Source organism: Ostrinia nubilalis, chromosome 10, assembly GCF_963855985.1.
Source record: "Ostrinia nubilalis chromosome 10, ilOstNubi1.1, whole genome shotgun sequence".
Lineage (NCBI taxonomy): Eukaryota > Metazoa > Arthropoda > Insecta > Lepidoptera > Crambidae > Ostrinia > Ostrinia nubilalis.
In genome coordinates this window covers 12,888,815-12,899,079 of record NC_087097.1, presented here as the reverse complement: position 1 = coordinate 12,899,079, position 10,265 = coordinate 12,888,815, and the positions used below count along the sequence as shown (strand labels likewise).

Sequence of the window (10,265 nt, the reverse complement as noted above, 5' to 3'; positions counted from 1 at the left end):
TATAGTAATAGAATGCTAAATATCTATTAGACCTACCAGAGGCAGCGAAAAATTGAGAGATTAATAAAATGAAAAGGCATCACTTTAGTATTATTTAGAGCAAATGCAGGTGGTGTTCTATAACATTTTCAGCTGTAGTACCTAGATACTTCCCATCTCTTAATTAGTACGTTTCCCTAGACATTAACACTGCATTGTTAATGCACTACTAAAAGAATTGCAAGTTTAAAAGCCAATTTCATTAATGTTTTATCTTTTTTTTATTTGAACCACTTATCACAGGTCACTACTCTTCAGGTGTTTCTTTTTTCATTGTCAATGTGCTACTGGCCAGTATTTACTGTGCAAGCTTGCACATCGAACGTTTTCATAAAATTTAAATTTCAAAATCGAATACAATTTATTTTTAATTACATAGTCATCATCATAATAGAATGTTAAAAATATTTTTATCAGTCACTTGCTTATTTAACGCCATATTTTGTTTTGACGATAAAATAAATGTCACCCACACAAACGTACTCGCACTTAAAACCAACGTGACACTGAGAGCTGAAAATAAATGCAGTAGTTTTAAATGTTTTAGCAAATGTTGTTCTACTGGTATGATTTACAAAAAAGTTTTTAACAAAAAGGGTGTGTGTGTACAAAGTGATGGTGATTTACTGATGGGACAAAAACATGATGTGCACTATGATTCAAGGGTGATCAAGAGTGTGAACATTAGCGAAGACTTCGAGCTGGTAATAGGAATAACATGCCGCCGGAGATATGCCTGGAGTGGGACGAAGAACAATTTTTATTTGCAGGAGGTTAGTTTGTTTTTATTTTTAATTAATTAATTTATTATAGAAAATAAACAGCAGCATCCATAAAATACATACCAAAACAAAATAATTAACACATTTGCCTTAAATTATTTCCACTGCTAGTTATTAACACAGGTTATGTCGATTTAGACAAATAATACAGACGATAGCATAACAAGGTAATCAATTTATAAGGTAATAATTTTTTTATCATCGGGCCATTTCGTCTCCACTACAAGAGCACGACCTCTTTAAATTTTATCAGAGACAAATGGAAGACAGTCTACACTCACCACGCGATAGCCAGATGAGACGGGGATTATTTAATCTTTACCCGATATGGGTAAAGATTGAAACATCAACATTTTCCTCAATAAAATATTCTAAACAAGACTCTCTTTCAGGGACCATTTTCTTATATCCCGGAGTCCATTTTCTCTGATGAAGATGTTTAATTTACGTACCTACTGGTTTTAAATAGAGTATCCTAGAAAAGTAGAGTTAATTGAACATCAACAGTTTTATTACATTTACCACTTACGAAAATAGAGCAGCTAATCTAACAGTTTGTTCGTTTTTATGTATTGTTGCTAAAATAGTTCAAATGCGGTGTTGAAAATAGCACTAGGGATCTTGATGGATCAATCGATCGGATGAACATTTCTAGTACATAATTCATCGGTTGAATATGAAGAAGTAAAAAATTATAACATGGCACCTTATGAAGTTGCAATAATAAATTGTATTCTAATTTGTCGACTTATTTAATGCACGTTATACTGAAATGTGTAGGTACTTACAAATACGTTTTTAAATAGGTAGCATAGTACCTATAGCCCAATCGTGGTTTTCAGTCAATCGAAATGTATTTCAAGTGCTTATGGATAGTAGGTATCCTTCCTTATACCTATATTCCTATACCTTCTTTTCATTTATTTTTATCTTTAAAAGCTTCGCGGGTCGATCATTGCTAATGCATATTTGATGGCGAGCACTTGATGAAAACAATGAATAAATTTGAACGTTCACACTCTTGACTTTCACAAAAAAATTTTTTTTTTCTCAAAATTTTGTATGTCATAAAAAAGAATAATTACCTGTTTTACTCAGGAATAATGCATCTTTTTACTGGTGAAATAATTTTCAAAATCAGTTCTGTGGTTCCAAAGATAGCTCTACCCCAAAGTTTCGAGTAATTTTTATTTTGCCTACTAGTATAAATTTGGTTTATGTTACATATAACAAACAATACAGAGTAAAAGGCAGGTTGATTAGATACTCTCTTTACTTTTCGTTAATTAGTAAGATTGAGCTACATTTTATTGCGGCTTTCAATTAAAGTGAGCCAAATAAATACACTCTACATACAGGCGCGGATCCACCGTTGTGGGCACTGTGGGCATGCCCACCACAACCCTAATTTGCTTGTTTTAATTATGATCTATTGATAAGATCGATAGGCATGTATGTATGTCCGGGCATGTAATGATCCAACTCTCACTTTGCTAATTTTTGGTGGCTGTGCCCACAACCTTTTTCGAGGGCTGGATCCGCGCCTGTCTACATAGTAATTAGGTAAATTTCGGCCAATATACTACTTAGGACATAGTCCCTTAGCAACAGTAATGTGGCATAATGTTGTCCTTGACTATTTTTTTTTTAATTCATAATTATGTACCTACCTAATTGACTAATAATTATGGTGTTATGTTGTTGAATAAAAACTACATATTATTATTACAATTGAAATAATATAGTGGAATATAGCGTAAACAATATTTTCAATATTTTTATGCAAATCAGTGATGATAATCAGCAATACTAGTCTCTTTCTAATTTTCATGTTTTCAGAAATATTTAAACTCTCGACGTAAATACGATTTTTTGGTAAAAAAGACCTAACGCACATCACTAACAAGTGTTAGATATCGAAGGCTAGGTGTGTAGCAGGATAACGTATGTGAACCAGCTAATTAAAATATAGTATCTGCCATGACACAATATTTTTCCGGAATCGAGTAGGCAGCCCTTTCAGACTATTCTAATTAAAACGGGTTCTAGACACATTTATTTAAAAAAAATATTCGTTAAGTTTATTGATGCAAAAACAACTGATAGATTAATGTGAAAAGTAAAAAAAAAGAAATATTGCTTAATGCTTTAAAAACTTCATAAAAATATTTAAAAGGGAGAGATAACAATTAATAGGCCTTCGTCATCAAAACGTAAATTAAGTATTTTATGTTATTACCTATATATACAGTGTGAGTCACGTTAAAGTGTACATATGAAAATAGATGAAACTAGACCTATTTTTATCGACAAAAAAGAGGTCAAATTTTTTTTGAGATTTTTTTTTATTTTTTTATAGAATTTTTTTTCTTCCAGTTACTTATTGTAAAGAAAACGTAATAACTTTTAAACTAAGCGGTATATCCTGATAAAATAAAAACAGTAATAATGTTAAATAACAGGCAATACTAAAAAAATACATAAAATACACAAAAAATGCCAACAAATAATAAAAAATTATACTTTTTGAAAAAAATCTGCTTAAAAATTCGTGTTTTTTTTGGTTATTTGATAAATTTCTCCAAAAAATGCCCCTATAACCGGTGGTTTTTATTACTTTGTATTATTCTCTATCGTATTATCTTTGTAAAACCAAAAATCGCATGTCTCTATCCCTATCACAACATTTGCTATGATCGTTTGAACAAAGGCCTGCCACAACATTATTCTCCGCTACAGGTAGAGACAATTTTAATTTTAACTAAAATGCTTATTTTACTTCGAAATCTTTTGTTTTTATTTGAAATCTAACTTGTCTTTATCAAAATTACAAATCTAGAGCCATTTTCAGTTTTGTTGTTAACGAAGCGTTGAATGGCGCGCCCGGAGAGGCTTAGTTCAAACGATCATTGCAAACGTTGTGATAGGGATAGAGATATGCGATTTTTGGTTTTACAAAGGTAATACGATAGAGAATGATACAAAGTAATAAAAATTACCAGTTATAGGGGCATTTTTTGGAGAAATTTATCAAATAACCAAAAAACACGAATTTTTAAGCGGATTTTTTTCAAAAAGTATCATTTTTTTATTATTTGTTGGCCTTTTTTGTCTATTTTATGTATTTTTTTAGTATTGCCTGTTATTTAGCATTATTACTGTTTTTATTTTATCAAGATATACCGCTTAGTTTAAAAGTTATTACGTTTTCTTTACAATAAGTAATTGGAAGAAAAAAAATTCTATAAAAAATTAAAAAAAAATCTCAAAAAATTTTTGACCTCTTTTTTGTCGATAAAAATAGGTCTAGTTTCATTTATTTTCATATGTACACTTTAACGTGACTCACACTGTATACTACCTATTATAATGAAATATGAGTGTTTTAACTAGTCTTAACATTTCTGAGAATAAAATATGACGTATTTAAGAAGAGCACATAGCTAGTTACCGGCAGGCAGGCAGGTATCAGGAAGTAGCTTGCGTATATGCAAAACTGGTTTAGAGTATAATGGTCTACAAAGACGTCAATACACTCTTAATAAAGAATAACCAACCTTCTAAACGCCAAGTCAAAAGTAGGACAATATTCTGGAGCAGTACTTCACACTTGCGTTGAGAGATTTATTTAATGACTTATCACATCAATAATGTAAAGTGGGTACCGCTTATTAAATTTTTTGAGAAGTTTCTTCTCTTTTATGAAAAACTGAAAAGCTTTACCCACTAATTTAAGGATCCCTAACAAGCTGTCACTAGGGACAACCGCTTTATTACGTCCGTAACAATATAAACAGAGCAGACTCGGTGTGTCCTGCACTCACGCCTGTCGCCGCGCTGTGTGATTTCAAAAACCAGTTGTTCGCGGTCGGCTCGCGCATAGCCCGCCTTTGCACGATATTGGCACTCGATCAAATTCTAAATTCAAAAATGATTATTTTTATTTTAATCGCGTTAACCGCGTTTGGTATTAACTGCCAGCCTTGTGAAGACAATATGAGCATCGACTTGACCGGCGGGAAAACTTTCAGAGACAAAACCATAGTCAAAGATGGAGTTACGTTCCCGCCGAAATACGTGTACGAGAAAACCGTTAGTGGTGAGATAAAAACTTTTGGATGTCCGTGTCAAATGAAGAAGTGTTTTAGGAAGTGTTGCGGCATGAATTCTGTTTTAAATGTGAGGAATAAGACCTGCGTGGAGATGCCTGAAGAAGACACCGTAGGGAATGGTTTGCTAAACTTGTCGTACGCTTATTCCTATCGGAGGAGACTTGATGTGAAATCTGGTGAATTCAACTTTGTTTACGGAAGACCATGCGTTGGTATGTTCGTGGAAGCCTACAAATGGCATGTACAAGAGGTAAGCTATGTTAATTTACTGACGATACTTTAGTTTAACTTTTGTCTGGTGTTATAGACAGTTTAAGAAAAGAAAACCAGAACAACGCTCTCAGAGAGCTGTTTATGATTCTGTTAGCTATTTTAGAACCAAAACACGAGACAGCGTGCATTTTTAAGAACGTTCAGGAAATATTAATGAAGCTACTCGTACGCCGCCAATTTCTTGGTATTGTTAGGGGAAAGCCAGGGTGACGCTCGGTAATAAGAACTGGATTACTTTAAAAACCTACAATAATACTACAAATTAATACGAGAAATAAGAATAAATACAGGCAGTTGTCTGTTTGTGTCATCATCTCGTTCAAACTTCTAAACACTTTGATTTATTTTAGCATAGAGATAGATTGGGTTCTTTTAAAGGCTGAAAGTTTCTTAATGATTTGATTTCATAAGCCTCTGATGAAAATATTTAAGTACAAATCTCCATCGTAAATAAGAATCTTACAGCTCTATTCTTCCTTCCATGACATACTACAGATACACACTACATCATGCATCATGTAAATAGAATTTAACTAAATTAATACATTAAAAGACGCCTAAGTACTACGGTATGGTATTTTTAACGTTGTAGTTGTAAACATAATAAAAGTCCAAATATATTATCCCAACTAATATTATAAATGCGAAAGTAACTCTGTCTGTCTGTCTGTCTGTCTGTCTGTTACGCTTTCCCGCTTAAACCTCGCAACCAATTTTGATGAAATTTGGCATAGAGATAGTTTGAGTCCCGGGAAAGAACATAGGATAGTTTTTATCCCGGTTTTTGAAACAGGGACGCGCGCGATAAAGTTTTTCTGTGACAGACAAAATTCCACGCGGGCGAAGCCGCGGGCGGAAAGCTAGTTAATCTATATGCGCTTGATCACGTACATGTTTACTGCTCATCCCACATTTTGAGCACTATATTGTTATGCACAATTTTATGTTTTCCTTATTTTCAATTGGTTATGCACGTCCTTAACTCAATTTAGTCATTTTTATGTAGGTACCTACAAGTTACTAAAGCAATGTAACATCATGATAAAAATATAATTTTATGCTGTTTTGCTGGGCTGAACATCGAAATGATTTCGGGAATTCCCGAGGTGGCCAAAACATAATTAATTAGGTACGAAAAATTGTATCGAGTTTGCCAATGACAAATTACCCTCGGTCTGAATCGATGGAAATAGTAGTACATTTGCTCTATTAATGACTACGCGTGTTGTCACGCCCTTTCATGTTCTTCATATTATTGAGATTACGTACTTACAGGATTCCCACCTGAAAAAAGTATAGAGTATAAGATTCTGTTTAAAAACTTACGAAAATGTTTTCAGTCGATCCGTTGTCGAATGGTGCTGAATCGTATGCGTACCAAAGGAATCCTATTGAGTATTATCAATATCATCATCACTTTTATCGCATATATATAGACTTTTATATCTTAGGTTGGTATTTGATTTTTACTTAAAGTAGATTAAAACAAAATTTCTCCCACTGTCTCTGCGCTTAGATCTTTTAAGCGAATTTAGTGCGGTTTGCAGCATAGACAGAAAGAAATTTCATGGATAGAGTGATCCAAGAATAGGGTTTAATCTATATAATAAATCTGTAGAGAGGTCAATTCTGTACATGAAATATATTTCCAAAATAACTATCAGGGGGTGATTAGTGATCGATACTGATGCCAAAAATGCAATCAGTAAAATTTTTGTCTGTCTGTCTGTCTGTCTGTTTGTTCCTTATAGAAACAAAAACTACTCGGCGGATTTTAACGAAACTTGGTACAATTATTCTTCATACTCCTGGTCAGGTTATAGGATACTTAGGAATTCCCACGGGAACGGGAATCAGCGGGAAAATCCTTTTGTATGAAAAATCTAAACCGCTTAAGTTAGACGCTTGAAATTTGGCATGCAGGTACCTTAGTAAACTTAAAGCTTAGTTACTACAGGATATTTCAAAATTCCCACGGGAACGGGAGTTAGCGGGAAAAAACATTTGTATGAAAAATCTAAACCGCTTAAGTTAGACGCTTGAAATTTGGCATGCAGGTACCTTAGTAAACTTAAAGCTTATTTACAACAGGATATTGCAAAATTCCCACGGGAACGGGAGTTAGCGGGAAAAAACATTTGTATGAAAAAATCTAAACCGCGTAAGATAGACGCTTGAAATTTGGCATGCAGGTACCTTAGTAAACTTAAAGCTTATATTTACAACAGGATATTGCAAAATTCCCACGGGAACGGGAGTTAGCGGGAAAAAACATTTGTATGAAAAAATCTGAACCGCGTAAGATAGATGAAGGGGGGGTAAAACGAGATCCACGCGTACGAAGTCGCGGGCGGCCGCTAGTGTAAAATAATAGCATTCTTGCCAAGCCGATCAACACATTCGATCATGATTCACATTATTGCTCTACAATTATTAATTTAGAATAAAATTTAATATAAATAGTTGTATTTCGAGTCAGGAAAACTCGTGAAATGTTTGGGGAAATAATAATGAGTTTAATAATAAACATTCTCGTCATAAGTAGGCCTTGTTAGTAATGCGAGCTAAAATGTTGCTAAAACAAAGTTTATATTATGTTCTTATGAGAGTGATTCACGCGAAATCTCAATGCCCATGACCTACTAATTCAACGCTTAAAGATGTATTCGCACAATGGGAAATTCAGTTTAATCCATAACTAATTTTATAAATGCCAAAATTATTTATCACATTTTTATGCTTAAAATCAATGAACCAATTTACTATGAGTTTTGATATTATTTTTATCTTGGATTTAGGTATTATCTGATTTAAGTTATAGGCATAGCTGGGCACCGTTAATCAAATAGTTAACTTCGTTAATCGTTAAACCGTTACTAAAAAAATTAACTTCGTTAAACGTTAAAACGTTACATTTCGGAAGATTTAACGCAAGTTAACGTTAATCGTTAATCCGTTAACACGTGATAATAAAACGAAAAAAAAATAAAATATTTAGCACCAAAGTGCTCGAAAAGACAAATCCAACAAACCCAAACTCGATAAGTTTCCACCGTTTCGTTTAGGAATTCCTATGGTCACCTCTTGACTCCATCATCAGCAGGACCCTGAACATCATCTAGTACAAAAGTGCATCAGATCAGCTCAATGGTACCATAACATTGCATTGTCATCGTACTTACATAAGTATACCTTTCAGCTCAATCGGTTGAGGAAAACTGGTCTTAAATTCAGTTGTAAATAAATAAAAAAAAATGGATTTTTTTATTTTGTTGCGTTGGTGATCTGGTTACAAAAACTATTGTTTTGGGTTCTGGAAGTTCTGGAAGCCTGAACGTACTGTAAACAGTAGGTACTGGATTAACGATTAACGGACTTAGGATAATTTAACGGAAGTTAACGAGTCCGTTAACATTTTTTTAAGTTAACTTAAAAGTTAATCCGTTAATAGAAATTTTAACTTCGTTAATTAACGATTAACGGATTAACGAGTTAATGCCCAGCTATGGTTATAGGCAGGTACTAATATGGCATCTCATATGTAGTGTTGTTGACAAAAACAAATCATATTACATAGTAGGTATAGTAACTTTTTAGCTATATTTGACTTCTAGCATTATTTTTAGTGAATTATCGCGAACAAAACGGAAATGATAAAGTTTAAAGGACATATTATTTCCTAAGCGTTTGACCCTTAGATAGTCAGAGTAATATTTTTTAATAAAAATATATAAAACGTAGGCACCTAAAACTTTTAAAGTTATTTATCATGGATACGATCATAATAATAATTATAATAATGAATCGCAAATGAATGCGCCTTGCTACTCACAATAGCAACAAAGATCGTGTGTGGGAATTTACTGCTATGAATGTAAAAGGCGCACTATCAAAAACATTTGATTTTATTTTTATCTCCTGTGTTATGCTAGAAGCCGTAGGTCTTCTGTTGATTGGGTAACTAGTTGCCAGAATTAAAAATATTTTAGCATTTTTAGACTGCAAAACCTTTTTCAATCTGAGTAAAATATAATGCGGCATATAATGTAGCTGGCGTCAGGTGGCTTTCAACCAAAACAAAACTATCATGAGTGACTACCTTTTATGTTCATATTAATTTCTGTAGGATAATTGAAACATTATAGTGATTAACACTCGATATGATTACACTAGTAATTGTTTGCCTTTGATAGAGCCTACGAATAGGTGCTTCTTAGGTACAGTCAACAGCACATCAGACATTTTTGTTGTAAAGTTACTCCTATTGCATCGTAATAAGTGTGATTGTATTTAGCTTGATGTGCTGTCATCCGTACCTAACTACCTACCAAGTACCTACTTAGACAACTGCTACCTGCTACTAGCAAAAAGGCATAATTTGAATGATTCACTGTATTTTCCTGCATGTTCTGCTTATTAATGTAGGTAATATTCTCTTAAAGGTAAATAAAATATGAATAATTATTTTACAAGTTAGTTAACACCTTGTGAACAAAAGTCGATGAGAATGTCTGCACTTTGCAACTATATGTGAAGTTTTTTAGTAAAATAGAGCAGTCTTAGCTTAAAAAATTTCAAATATAGGGACAACTTGGCTCACACCAAGTTTACACTTTTTAATTGCTCCGTGATCACTTTATACCTGTTGGTTGATGAGGAAAAAATAAAAGCAACAACAACAGTGAATATCTTTGTCGATCTTTCTTAGTTTTTGGTTTTTGGCTGACTCATATTACGAGGGCTGCACTAAAAGTATCGGGAATGGAATATTTCCACTGCTCCTATCATATTAAAATCTTTTTAATTGCAAACTCCTTGATTTTATAAATCAAATACCATTTATTTAATTAAAAAAAGATTCTCGGTCTTATCACAAGGTCTTGTGAAACTTGTTCAGTCGTTGAGAAAATGGAATTGACTCGAGAAAATTCAAGAGCGATGATTTATTATGACTTTCAGAGTGATTTAACACAAAAACAGTGTGTTGACCGGATGATTTCTGCATTTGGTAATGAAGCCCCATCCAAAACCACAATTTATCGCTGGTTTGCTGAATTTC

At 33.2% G+C, this 10,265-nt stretch overlaps 1 protein-coding gene across 2 annotated transcripts in view; it reads left to right on the top strand.

Moving 5' to 3' along the window:
• Positions 1 to 740: 740 nt before the first annotated feature.
• Positions 741 to 10,265, top strand: part of LOC135075294 (G-protein coupled receptor Mth2-like) — a 56,635-nt gene continuing 47,110 nt past the window's right edge. The window contains exon 1 of one of the 2 annotated variants that reach the window (XR_010258000.1): positions 741 to 812. The gene's annotated coding sequence lies outside the window, so the exon portion shown is untranslated. Of the gene's footprint in view, positions 813 to 4,641; positions 5,184 to 10,265 lie in introns of those variants that run through there. The other variant, XR_010257999.1, reaches the window with a different exon arrangement.